The sequence below is a fragment of the Amborella trichopoda genome, chromosome 7 (genome assembly GCF_054954075.1).
Source record: "Amborella trichopoda isolate Santa Cruz 75 chromosome 7, AtrichopodaSantaCruz75HAP2 v2.0, whole genome shotgun sequence".
In the NCBI taxonomy this organism is placed as follows: domain Eukaryota; kingdom Viridiplantae; phylum Streptophyta; class Magnoliopsida; order Amborellales; family Amborellaceae; genus Amborella; species Amborella trichopoda.
This window is the reverse complement of record NC_142342.1, coordinates 35270806-35284569: the sequence shown is the minus strand read 5'-3', so window position 1 is coordinate 35284569 and position 13764 is coordinate 35270806. Positions and strand designations below refer to the sequence as shown.

Here is a 13764-nt window from a genome sequence, read left to right as displayed (position 1 = left end):
AGAGAGATGAAAGTCTCTCACAACCCTAACACTGTGTGACTCAGTGGTTAGAGTAGTGAAAGGGTCAAAACTTTAAATGAAGTTAATGACATGTACTGAGGAGAGTTCTTCGACGTACCTATCTTGCTAATGCAGCAGAAAACAAGAACATCTAATGAGTAGTGAGTAAAATAGGTTTAATAGATGAAAACTAGCGTCGTTAACACATGTGTTGGTTGGGGTTCAAACGCTTCCCCTCCCGAAAGATTACTTCTCATTAAATATTCAAGCCATGTTGTTTACAAGAAAAGAGCTAAAGATCAGCTTCTATTTACTACTCATGTAATCTACCTGATAAACCCAAGAAAATGGCCAAAATATCAGCTTTTATTAACTACTTATATAAATCTACCCAAAGACTCGGTCAACTCAATATACATGACTCTATTAATTACTCCTACACGACTCTGCATGAGATATACATACCCATGGCTGCCTTATTTACCATGCTTATCATTAAAGAAGAGGAGCTAAATGTTAGGCACGTAACATCTCCTCCCTCCTTAAAATTCAGTCTTGTCCTCAAGACTAAATTCTGGAAAATGCTTCTTCTTGGCCTCGAGATCTTCCCATGTAGCTTCTGCAGGCAACATTCCCTGCCAATGGATGAGAATCTGTTTCCTCCTTTTGTTAACTCTCTGATCAACGATGGCTTGTGGATGGAGAATGTCGTCGTCTTCTCGAACTGTTGGAAGTTCACTCTGGACCAGAATTCCTTCACTCCCCACCCTTTACTTCAGTAAGAATACATAGAACACTGGGTGAATGTGTGATTTCTTGGGCAAATCTAACTTATATGCAACGACCCCAATTTTCTTGACAATCATATATGGCCCATAGTACCTTAGAGATAGTTTGAGATTTTTTCTCAAGGCTAAAGTGGACTGTCTGTAAGGTTGAAGTATGAGATAAACCCAATCTCCTTCTGCAAGTTCTCTCTCCTGGTGATGACTTTCGTACAGCTTTTTCATGCGATTTTGAGCCTCCTTAAGAGTGGCATATAATTCCTTAATCATGAGGTCCCGATCTAGCAATTGTCTCTCAACAGTTTCAACTCGAGCGGTGCCCGAAACGTATGTTAGCAAGGATGGTGGTGGCCTGCCATAAACCACTTCAAATGGAGTTGTTTTGATCACCGAGTGCTACTTAGTGTTGTAACAGTACTCTGCCCAGGATAAGCACTTGCCTCATTCCATAGGATTTGAACCAGAGAGACACCTCAAATACATTTCCAATGTACGATTAACAACTTCGCTTTGGCCATGTGTTTGGGGGTGGTAAGCAGAGCTATAATTAAAATTGGTACCATCAAGTCAAAACACATACAATTTGAACACTTGATCGAAGAAGACTTGTGCAACTCCAGTGGCTATGTGTGGGTGAAATAAGGGAATAAACTGTGCATATTTTGATAACCTGTCAAAAACCACCAGTATAACATATTTTCCTTTAGAAACTGGTAAACCCTTTACAAAATCCATTGAGATGCCCTCCCATATTTGGAGTGGGGCTGGTAATGGCTGGAGTAGCCCAGTAGGAGATACTTACTCCGTGTTTTGGTGCTGACATGTGTCACACTGGGCAATAAAGTTCTTAATTTTAGTCCACATGCTCGGCCAATAAAAACTGGTTTTTATCCTTTGGAAGGTTTTATGACAACCCTCATGTATGTTGTTGTGGAACTGGATAATGATATCTTTAATTATGGACGAATATTCAGCAAGATAAATTATTTCCTTAAAAAAGATAAGCCCCTCCTTAAACTCCCATGGGCCTACTGTTTTACCGTCCCGTATTCGTTTAACTAACCCTTGCAAAGCCGCGTTTGAGTTGATCTCCTCCTTAACCAGAGCTACCCAATCGGGTACTGGTTGAAAAATAGCAGCCGACCTTCCTTCCTTATCTTCGTTATTTTCTCCATATTCGCCCTTTTAAACAAGGCATCAGCCCCAACATTTTCCCTTACTTTTTTATATTCACACAAAATCATAGCTCATCAACTTGTAAACCCACCTCTATTGTGATGAAGGGGTTATTTTTTTAGCCCATAAATACTGCAAACTACGTTGATCCGTTCTAACTATAAATTGTCGCCGCACGCTTCTTCCTTTCGCTGCGACATGCGTCATTCACTTCCCCACACACTTCTTCCTTTAGTCGTGCCACGCGTCATTCACTTCGCCGCGCGCGCTCCCTCTTCTATGCGCGCTTCTTCCTTTTGCCGCACCGCTCGTGCTCCCTCTTCACCGCATGCTACTTCCTTTCGCCGCGGCATCATTCACTTCACCGCGCGCACTCCCTCTTTGGCACATGCTTCTTCCTTTCACTGTGCACGCTCCCACTTCGTTCGCGCTTCTTCCTTTCGCTTACCTGCCACGAACACCATCACCACGTGACCTACACTCTACTTATCCTGTCGTGCACTCAACCGGCCGGTATAGTCCGAGTCCTTACATCGTACCCCTCTAAAAAAAGATTTTGTCCTCAAAATCATCAGTTACTCAAATAAATAGGGTTACTTTTCTCTGATTTCATCTTCTCATGTTGACTCTTCTTTCGAATGGTACTGCCATGTTGACTCTTCTTTCGAATGGTACTGCCATAAAACCCGGACTAGGGGAATCTCTTTGTTGTACAAAACTTAGACTCTCCTATCCAGAATCTCAATTGGCTGCTCCGCATAAGTCAAATCTTTCCTAATCGAGATTGGCTCATATTTGAGGATGTGGGACGGGTCAAGCTGGTACCTCTTTAACAACGACATGTGAATTACATCATGAATGTTGGCTAGCTCCGGCTGCAGGACCAATCGATATGCCACGACTCCGACTTTCTCTAAAATCTCAAAGGGTCCAATAAATCGTGGTGTTAGGTTCCCCTTTTGCCAAACCTCATTATACCCTTAGCTGACGATACTTTTAGAATGACTCGGTCACCCGCTTCGAATTGTCGGCACAACTATTCTGCCAACTTTGAACCATTTTAGGCCTTTCTCGAATTAGAGTGATCTTCTCTGAGGTCTTTTGAACAATCTTTGACCCTAACAGTCTCCTTTCGCTAACCTCATCCCAACATATAGGTGATATGCACTTCCTCTCATACAATGTATCAAAAGGTGCCATCTGAGTACTGGCCTGGAAACTATTGTTATAAGAAAATTATATCAGAGGCAGATGATTATCCTAGTCCCCCTTAAAATCTATAACACAAGTCCTCAGCATATCTTCTAGGGTCTGTAATACCCTGCCAGTCCCAAGAAACTATGAACTTGAGATACATTCGTTGGTCTCTCACACTTAAGTATAGCTTTGATCTTACAAGGATCAATTGCAACCCCTTCTTTGGAAACAATGTGCCAGAGGAAATCCACACTTGGAAGCCAGAACTCACTTTTATTAAGCCTAGCATTCAATTTTTCCATCCTTAGAGTCTGGAGGATCACTCTTAAATGTTGCTCATGATCTGTCTAATTCTTGGAATACACCAAAATATCATCTATAAATACCACCACAAAGTCATCCAAATAGGGTTTAAAAACTCTGTTCATTAGATCCATAAAGACAGCCGAGACATTTGTTAACCCAAAAGGCATAACTAAGAACTTGTAGTGGCCATAACGAGTCCTGAACGCAGTCCTGGAAATATCCTCTTTCTTAACATGCAATTGGTGGTACCCAAACCGGAGGTCAATTTTTTAAAATACTTGGGTCCCTTGCAGTTGATCAAATAAATCATCAATTCTGGGCAATGGGTATTTATTCTTTACTGTAGCCTGATTCAACTATCTATAATCAATGCATAGCCTCAAAGACCCGTCTTTTTTCTCACAAATAGAACTGGTGAGCCCCACGGTGACACACTAAGTCAGATGAACCCCTTATCCAATAATTCCTATAATTGGCCCTTCAACTCTTTTAACTCAGCTAGAGCCATTCTATATGGGCCCTTAGAAATAAGAGTAGTACCAGGGGCCACCTCTGTTTCAAATTCAATCTCTCTAACTAGAGGTAGAGAAGTTAACTCTTCAAGAAAGACCTATGGATATTCTCTCACCACCGGTATCTCTTCCAATTTAGACTGAACACCCCGGTTTTCTACTACATAAGCCAAGTATCTAACACATAGTTTGGCCAACATGCAAGAGGCCCGAAGGGCTTAGATGATATGCAAAGGAACAACATTCTCAATGCCCTTAAAATGCAGTTCAGGTTGACCGGGGCATTAAAAGTTACAATCTTATATAAACAATTCACTGTAGCATAGTGGGTAGACAACCAATCCATACCCAAAATAATGTCGAAGTCTTGAATATCTTAAAGTATCAAATCAATGAGCAACAAATTCCCTTTGATCACAATCCCACATTGTTTATACATTATATCAGTTTCTATTGATTCTCCCATAAGGGTACATACTACTAGAGTCCAAACAAGTTGTACAGGCTTAACATTCATGTGACATGCAAAGTGTGGTATAACAAATGAATGGGAAGATCCCGGATCAATTAAAACTTTTGCTTCAATTCCACATACATAAAACATACCTCGAATCACAAAGGTTGACGCCATGGCTTCTCGCTCGGTCAGGGCGAACACCCGCCCTTGAATCCTTGGTCTGTCATCTAATCCATTGACGAGGCTGTATTTTATTAAATGGGCTGGTTTTCCACATTGAAAGCAGGTCTTAACCTTCTTAAAGAATTGCCGTATGATTCCCCAAACCACAGTGAGGGCAGGCTGGACGTCGGTTGCACCTCACATCACTTGGAACAATCCCCGGGATCCTAACACCACCTTGATTGTTTCTCCCCTTTAGCTCTCTCCTTGGAGGGACTCGTGCCTTCTTCTTAAAATTCCCAGGCTGAGCGACACCCAACCCTCCATCTCTTCTTGCCCGAAATTCATCATCATCCCTCTCCATCTTTAGAGCTAGGTCCACCAAAGGGGCAAAAGCCTTAAGGTTGGCTTCAATAATCCTTCTCCTTATATTAGACCGCAAGCCCCTCTCAAATTTACTAGCCTTTTGTGCCTCAAAACTAATAATATATGGTGCATATCTAGAGAGTTCAGCAAACTTCGTACATATTGATCAACTGACATATTTCCTTGTTGCAGCTCTATGAATTCCACCTCTTTCCTTTCCCTTACTGAGTCGGGGAAGTATTTCTCATAAAAGACTTCTAGAAAATTCTCTCAAGTAGTCACAAATCCTGACCCTTCCTGCGACTATTTTACTGAGCTCCACCAGTGCTTAGCTTCTCCTTCGAGCATAAATGTACCCAGCTTAACTTTCTGCTCATCTGTGCAATTTAGAACTTCAAAGATCTTTTCTATCTGCCTCCTCCATCGCTCAGCCTTCTCTACTCCCCCATGCCCTACAAAGTTTGGAGGTGCCATCCTCTTGAAGCTTTCTATCAGATTACTGTAACTCACATCAGAGGCAGGGGTAGAAGGGGCCGTTACAACGTCTCTCGTGGGTCACGACCCTCAAAGCTCTGACGAGTTCACCTAAGGCCTCGGTGTTACCATTACTTGAACTCACGTTGTTGGTACGAGTCCTCGGCATCTCCAACCTAAAACATAAACACTCAGTTACTAGCCTATCAAAGAAGTTTTCGACAAACACTTCTAAGACTTCCTAGGTCAAGAATCCTATCCTGGCTGCTCTGATACCATAACTGTCATGACCCCGCTCCCTGACCCCAGCTAGAGTGTGACAAAGCACGAGATCGCAGCTGGAGGTCACGAACGTCACTTAGGTGGGAGTGGTTCAAGGCATAAAAACACAGATCGAGAGCAAACCACAAAAGAAAACTAGGATAAATCCATTCATCAAACAAATATCAATCCAAAAGGTATAACCCTTTCATTCATTCATTATCAAAAGTCTTTACAATTTCTTCAAGGAACAACTGATCCAAAATACACAAAAAGGAAGTATACATCATGTTGCTGAAGCCACCAAAATATATTGTGAAGGTCATCAGAGGACGCCTTCTCAAAACTTCTAAATCTCGGGCTTCCAACCCCCAAACTGCCACCCACGTTCACTCTATAGTCATGAAAATAAGATGGAATGAGCTAAAAGCCCAGTAAGTAGATCTACACCATTGCTTTCTAACAAGCATGATAGTGATAACAATATTGAATGCACATATATACGTATATATACATATGTATCAAATGAAGTCCCTCAACATGTTGTTCAACACTCTAATAGTATTGTGATAAAGGCAGTTCAATATATAATGCATAAGTCACAATCACCTTACTTAAAGAAGATAAATAAGAACAACAGATCACAGATACAGTTAAAAGTTCATGCAGAAAGCTTAAATTAAACAGACAAACAGATATAATTACTCTTAAAGTAGAAGCCACATCAGTCAGGCTACGCCAATCCTGAACTTGGGACTTCTACCCTCACTCAGGAGAGTGGGCAATGACAAGGCACTTCGTAATACCCTCACTCGCGCATACAATCCCCAACGTACTTTGGGGTTTCGATAGGCAGTGGCCATGCAAGACAGACCCTCATCTTATTCCCTTTTGGCGAGAGAACGTTACACTACCATTAGGTGACACAATGCGTAGTGTCAATATATATCTGGGGGGCGCGACCCTCCCAACTGTTTACATCCTGAGTCTCGTCCTATCACGGGGAGTCAGGGGAAGATCACAACTACCTGCACCATCATTCATACAGTAGGTACCCTTCCCATAAGCAGCATGATACCATCATTCACGCAGTAGGTATCCATTCACATATCACATAAACAGGATTTTACCATCATTCACACAGTAGGTATCCGTTCACATATCACATAAATAGCATGATACCATCATTCACACAATAGGTATCCATTCACATATCACATAAACAGCATGATACCATCATTCACACAGTAGGTATCCATTCACATATCACATAAATAGCATGATGCCATCATTCACACAGTAGGTATGTGGCACATCACACTTTAACAGTATCACAATGACAGTATCAAGGTAACCATATCATTATTTCAATTAAGCCTTACAGCTCAATTTCCTACCATTAAGGGTAATGACATGCGCTTACTATTAGGGTTGTAACTCATAGAATATTTAGAGTTTGAAAATGGTTCCAAAACCAATTTTGTAGCCAACCCACCTACCTCACGAATCGGAATGTCTTGTAGCCAATTGAAAGTAGTTTGACCTCTTAAAGGTTCAAGGAGGTGAAGGTTAACTAGCTGCCCCCTGCTGTGTACAATAGACAGCGATGTACCCTGCTTCATATTACTATAACGTTTAAACAGTAAGGCAACTTGTGATGGTTTCAAAATAAAATTTTAAGCCAAGATGTATATCTTTCTAACAAGGTAAAATTGAAAACATTTGCATTCCATTTTGTAGTTCAAATATTCGTGTCAAACAAGGTGATAGTTTTGAAATTCATCAACACTGTGTCAAACAAGGTGATAGTTTTGAAATTCATCAACACTGCCCACAGGGACATACCTTCATAAAACAAAGTATAACTTTCAATCTAAAAGGAATTTCAAAATAGTTTCTCATGTAAGTTTTATCCCACTCAAAGATATTTCAAATGGCTATGGTTTGGCCAAATATGAGCGTCGTTTGATTAGTTAAAATCAGTGACTACAGTGGCATTACTGTAAAAATCTAGGAAAACAGTCAACAATGATATACTTTCCCATTTTGAAACATAACTTTATTTTCTAAGGGAATTTCAATAGTGGGAAAAAACAAAAATTTACTAGAGTCATATATCTTCCTAATGGTGGTGATTTAAGGTCAATCGGACCCCGTTTGGCTGCTGAAAAGTGTCTTTCAAGAACATACATGTTCTTGAACTTTCACTGTGGCATATAACATATCTCAAGAACACATTCCATGGCCTTCATTTCATGGTGAGGAACATGTTAACAACCATTAACTCACAACGCGCACACATAACATGCATTTCTCACATAATCTAAGGATCATACATTTAGTCTTAGCATCCACTTTCATTAAAGAACAAAACCCCAAATTTTAGAGAAAAAGCCGTAAGGATTTGTTTACATCACATACGCTTTCCTTGCTTATTTCACATGCATCCTGACGACTACCCTGCAATGGTGATGGATCCACTTACCTAAATAACAATGGTGTCCTTTCTACTTCTCTTCTCACAGCTCCCACTGCCCAACAATGGCTGCCTACCAACAGTCACTTCTTCAAACCTTGCCTTAGAGAGAGAGAGAGAGAGAGAGAGATGAGGGGAAAAAATGATCAGTGTGGATTAGAGAAGAGGCTTAAGTACTCTTGAGAGTGGGGTGGCTGTCCAAGTGGTGTCAAAACGCTTCAAAATCTGGACAAGTGGCTACAAGTCAGCATGCACTCTCCAAGTGGCACTCACAACTCATGCATGCCAAAAACATAGGCAACAGTCATCAGCCGGCGATATCCCACTTTTCGAGGGGCGTTACCACTTGCGCGTGCCGTGTGCCCTTCACTTCTCCGCGTGCACTCTCTCTCCGCCGGGCACTTCTTCCTTTCGCAGCGTCGCGTGTCATTCACTTCGCCGCACACGCTCTTTCTTCGTCGCGCGCTTCTTCCTTTTGCCACACCCCGCGTCATTCACTTCGTCGCGCGTGCTCCCTCTTCGCCTCATGCTTCTTCCTTTAGCCGCGCCGTACGTCATTCACTTCGCTGCGTGCGCTCCCTCTTCGCCCCATGCTTCTTCCTTTCGCCTACTTGCTGCAAACACCACTGCCACGCAACCTACCCTCTACTTATCTTGTCGTTCACTCAATCGGCCGGGATAGTCCGGGTCCTTACAAGAAGACTTTTAAAAGATCTTAACAAATATTCTCCACCAAAATCATAATGAAATTTGGCTCGTGATCATGATAGAGGACTCATCATAAATTTGAAAAAGAATTCACTTAGAATATAACAAGTATATCGAGGTGTAACAAGAAAAGTCATCAATAAAACCACAACATAATAATGAGCACCCAAAAATCTACAAATCAGAATATATGAGATCAAAAGGAGAACAAGAAACAAGTTTCACTATTAGAAAATGGTAGTGAAATATGTTGTGTCAACTTGCAATTAATATAATTAACACTATTTGTGGTTTTTATATGACATAGTCTGTTGCCAGATTGAAAAAGAAAACAATGACCTAGTTGTCCAAGCTATTTGCCATAACTACATCGAACTTCATACATGTCAGAGCCATGCTTTCAAAAACAATTGAAAAGTTGGAGGTGTGTAGCGATCCCAAGATGTTGCATTCTAGCCATACGAATAGATTCTTTATTCAACAGACTATTCAATTGTATCCTTCCTTGTCTATTCGATCATTAGCTCAGAAAGAGCAACATCAAAAAATGGAAGAGGAGTGAGATAGAGAATAGATGCTTGAACTAGCTTGAAATCATCTTGTAGCTCCATTAAAACCTGTGTCAATCACATCTCTTCTCTAGGCATATAATAGATTTCCAAATCAGCAATACCCTTTGGTTCCATTATGGCCACTTGATTCCAAATAACTGACATCTGGAAATGAAGATACGAGACTTTTGTCCTTTTTTTTACCTGCAAATCGAAGATCCATCTTGAATTTATATATGCAAGTAAAGTTGGATTGAAACCAAGAGGCAAGGAAGTCTTGGACCTCTTAGGTAGTTTCAAACTTTTGAAGCTGCAAATTGATTGACGGTATAACAGAGTTGGCAATCCATAAGACAATCTTATGATTATTTATCTTCCATTCCTCCAAGTTGGATTCAAACTCATCTCCATTCAATTTATCAGATGCTTTTGGACATAATTTGTTACCAGTGATATACTTCTGTAGTTTTTTCCCTTAAGAAAATTTCTTGTAAGGTAGGATCAATGACTATAATTTAACCCGTCAACTTTAATAATGATGGCTTTAGCAAAGTCAGAGAAAGCCATCTGATACAGTTTCAACAAATGACTAAAAATTAATAATGTAATAGAAACCTGCCATGAGTTCTAGTCCTCAATAGTTGCATCTCTCTCCAGAAATCAGTCCCCGTTTTTTGACTAGGTGGAGAATAAACAAAAGAATAATTGTTGCACATATGTTTCTCTAGAGTCACGACATTAGAAATAAATGTTTCATTAGAGTCATTGTACACTATGTAATTGTTGTACTGGAAATGCTGCATTGGATTTGTAGCACAATAGTCTTCAGAATTGTAGCAGCAGGCTTATCTATGACTGATAATGTTCATTGGATCGAACACGGATTGCCTAAATCCAAGAGTGAATTTGTTGCCGCAAGGTGATCTCAAGCAATGGCATAGTCATGCAATAGACCAAGATGATCTATGGTTGTCATACCATGATAGATTATCAAGTTTCTCTAAAGGGAACTCACTGTATATCAATGTATTCATGAAATATACAAACCTTGTATATATACAGACCAAGACGCGACAAAAATATGAATATATTGTTGACACCTATAATACATCCAATCTTATCATAAATACAAGATACTACACCTACCTCTCTATATACATTGTCAATGACATACATTTCCTTACCAACGTATTCACAATATGCATTTTCTGTAGCACTTCTTTAAGTTTAAGTTATCCACTAATGCTCCTTGAAGCAAGAAATGTGTAGCTCTCCAGTTTTGTAGTTTATATTACGATGTAGGGGCTTGACTCTGTAGGAATTTTGTTGATGCTTATGATAATCTCTCCTCCAATTTCTTAATATCAATTGAGTGACATTGTTGTCGCATGTATTCCTAAACCCTCTGTTTTTAAAAACAAAATTCTTTTTTGTTGTTTGAACACAGAATGAAGTGATAAAACTTGCAGTTAATGGGACATTGGACATATTGAGTGCATGCATCAAGGCCAAATCCATGAAGTGAGTTATTTTCACATCTTCAATAGCAGCTGCTAATGTTCAAGATCGTCAGCTCTCAGAATATGACAAGAGTTCTTGGACTGATGTTGAGTTTTGCAGAAGTTCTAAGATGTGGGGATGGGTATCTCTCTCTCTCTCTCCTCTCTCTCTCTCTCTCTCTCTCTCTCTCTCTCTCTCTCTCTCTCTCTCTCTCTCTCTCTCTCTCTCTCTCTCTCTCTCTCTCTCTCTCTCTCTCTCTCTCTCTCTCTCTCTCTCTCTCTCTCTCTCTCTCTCTCTCTCTGTGCATGACAACCAATTTAACACGAGCACATGCTTTAGAAAGAATGAAAGGATTGCTCAGAATTTGGCAATAACATGCGATTATAGCATATAAAACAATTGATTTCTTTTTTCCAGAGCTAATACTCCCACATATAAAAGTCAAATGAATTTTCTTCTCTTGTAAAGATGAGATTATCCAGAGAGTCCTTGTTGAATGTAAGAATTTCGCAAATCAAATCTTAGATCACGGTTTACCAAAATCCTCCTCAAAATAAAATAGAGGAAATATGTAAATTTTTTGTTACTAATACAATAATAATAATAGAAATTTGTACATATAAAAATCCTTAATTTATATTAGAATAAATTTTCCACCTAGTAATAAAATAATAACAATAACAACAACAACAATAATAACAACTAATGCTACTACTGACGATATTAGTTTCGTTTTTAATGTCCATAACTAAAGAAGCTTCAGTTATTCAAAAGGGCCTTAACCCCTTTGACCAAAAAAGATGGGCAGTTTTTCAAAGATACCTCTTCTCAAGTATCATGTCACCCTCAAGATGAGATTACATTGCTTTTATTTTCCTATTGTTAAACATGACTAACAAACACTTTTCATGTCAAACACATCGAACACTTGCAACTTACATGTGTGTCAATGTTTGATGTAGATTACAAAGATTGGTCTTTCTGTTTTGGGAAAAATAGATAGCAGAACTCATATATTATTGTAATTTTGTCAATAAATGTATTTTGTGTCCAAGACCCTAGCTGAGAGAGCAGCATTAGACTTTGCTGAACAAAATAATTTGGAGGTTGTTACCATTGCACCCTCCATCATAGTTGGGCCCCTCATTATGCAAAATATTCCCGGAAGTGTCACAACTGCCTTAGCACTAATCACAAGTATGAACCTCTAACTTTGTTTTTATGTCTCCTAATTGTCAGTAAGTATGAGAACACGGACTGATCCAAGGTCTAGAAAAAAAAATTTCTGGGGAGGGGAGAGACTTACAAAATCTCTGGACTTTATAGTTTGTGACGTATAAATATGATTGTCATATCTAGGGTTTTGTGTTTGATTTACATCATAGGAAATGAGGCTCATTATTCCATTTTGATGCAACATGGTCTGGTACATACGGATGACTTATGCAATGCTCACATCTTCCTCTATGAGCATCATGTTGCAAAAGGAAGATACATTTGCTCTTCACATGCCAAAACCATCCTTCAATTGGCCAAAATGATGAGGGAGAGATACCCAGAGTATGACATCCTTATAGAGTAAGTACTGCTTCCACTATTTTTGTTTCTTTTTATAATAATCGTTGATTTCAAAGATTGGCATGAAGCATCAATGCTATATTAGGAATTGTCAATAAATGGAAGCAAAAATTACGAATTTTACTATGTTCAAATTATAAATCCTACTGAAGAGAAGATGAAGGAGGAGGGAGGTATCTTTATTTCCTTTTCTTTTTCTTTTTCATTTTTTTTTTTTTTGAGGGGGGGGGGGGGGGAGAGAGAGAGAGGGGTATTAAAAAGCAATTTTAAGGAACTTGAGGGTATTTTGGTCATTTTTTAAATTTGAGAGGTCATTAAGAATATAAGACTCTTGCCCTTCATATATTTATTAATCTTTATTATTGAAATACTTGCATGAAAGTATTGGATCACATATCATACCATCTCCCAAAGTACTGATATGTCATGTCCAATAGTTCAATTTCCATGTCGGCATTTGTGACACTTAATTTCATGTGAGACACTGATGAACATATTCATCCCTTATAAACATAGCCTGACAAGGGGTTTTCCTACTTGATTTCAGATTTTTACTTCATGAAAAGCCAAGTTAGCAATTCAAACAGTCCACATATACAATGGAAACATATGCAAAGAATTTAGATCGTGACAATGTCTTTCTTTCATAATTGTGAAAGACTATCCCAAATCTTAATATGTTGTATGCATGGATGATGGGCAAATTGTGATCTTTGTCATTTTCTCATGCTTAAAAGATTTTGCCCAAGTCGATTGTTCCTCTCGTTCTTTTTGAGGTTTGAAAAACAGCTATGTATTTTGGATGATGTTCCTCCATCTAAAGTAAATAATGTTTGTAAAAAAACAAAAGAGAGAGAGAAAAGTGTGTTTTATTTGTTTTCTTTATAAATCAAGCAGAATGAAAGAATTTAACTTGAATTTGACAAAAAACGTTCTCAATTTAGAGAAGTAAATTACATTTGGAATCAACGAATTTGCTCATTAGTATAAATTATTCAGGAACATACAAAAACAATGTTAAATGAAGTGGTCTTTGAGTAGAACTTTAACCAAATAAATTAATGAGAGGGGAAAATAAATGAAATATTTAAAGGAATTAGTCATATGGAAAGAATAACTATGAATTTTCAATAGCATATTTTAAAGATTAGTATGTTTTCATCATTTTATCCGTATTTAACTTGGTTCCATGGTTATGGAAAATAATTATTTCAATAAATTATTTGTCCTTAATTTGCCCTTCATGTCCACTGAA

The 13764-nt window shown here is 38.9% G+C and overlaps 1 pseudogene; it reads left to right on the top strand.

Moving 5' to 3' along the window:
- The window catches only part of LOC105421134 (bifunctional dihydroflavonol 4-reductase/flavanone 4-reductase-like), a 36490-nt pseudogene that overhangs the window by 22271 nt on the left and 455 nt on the right, over positions 1-13764 (top strand).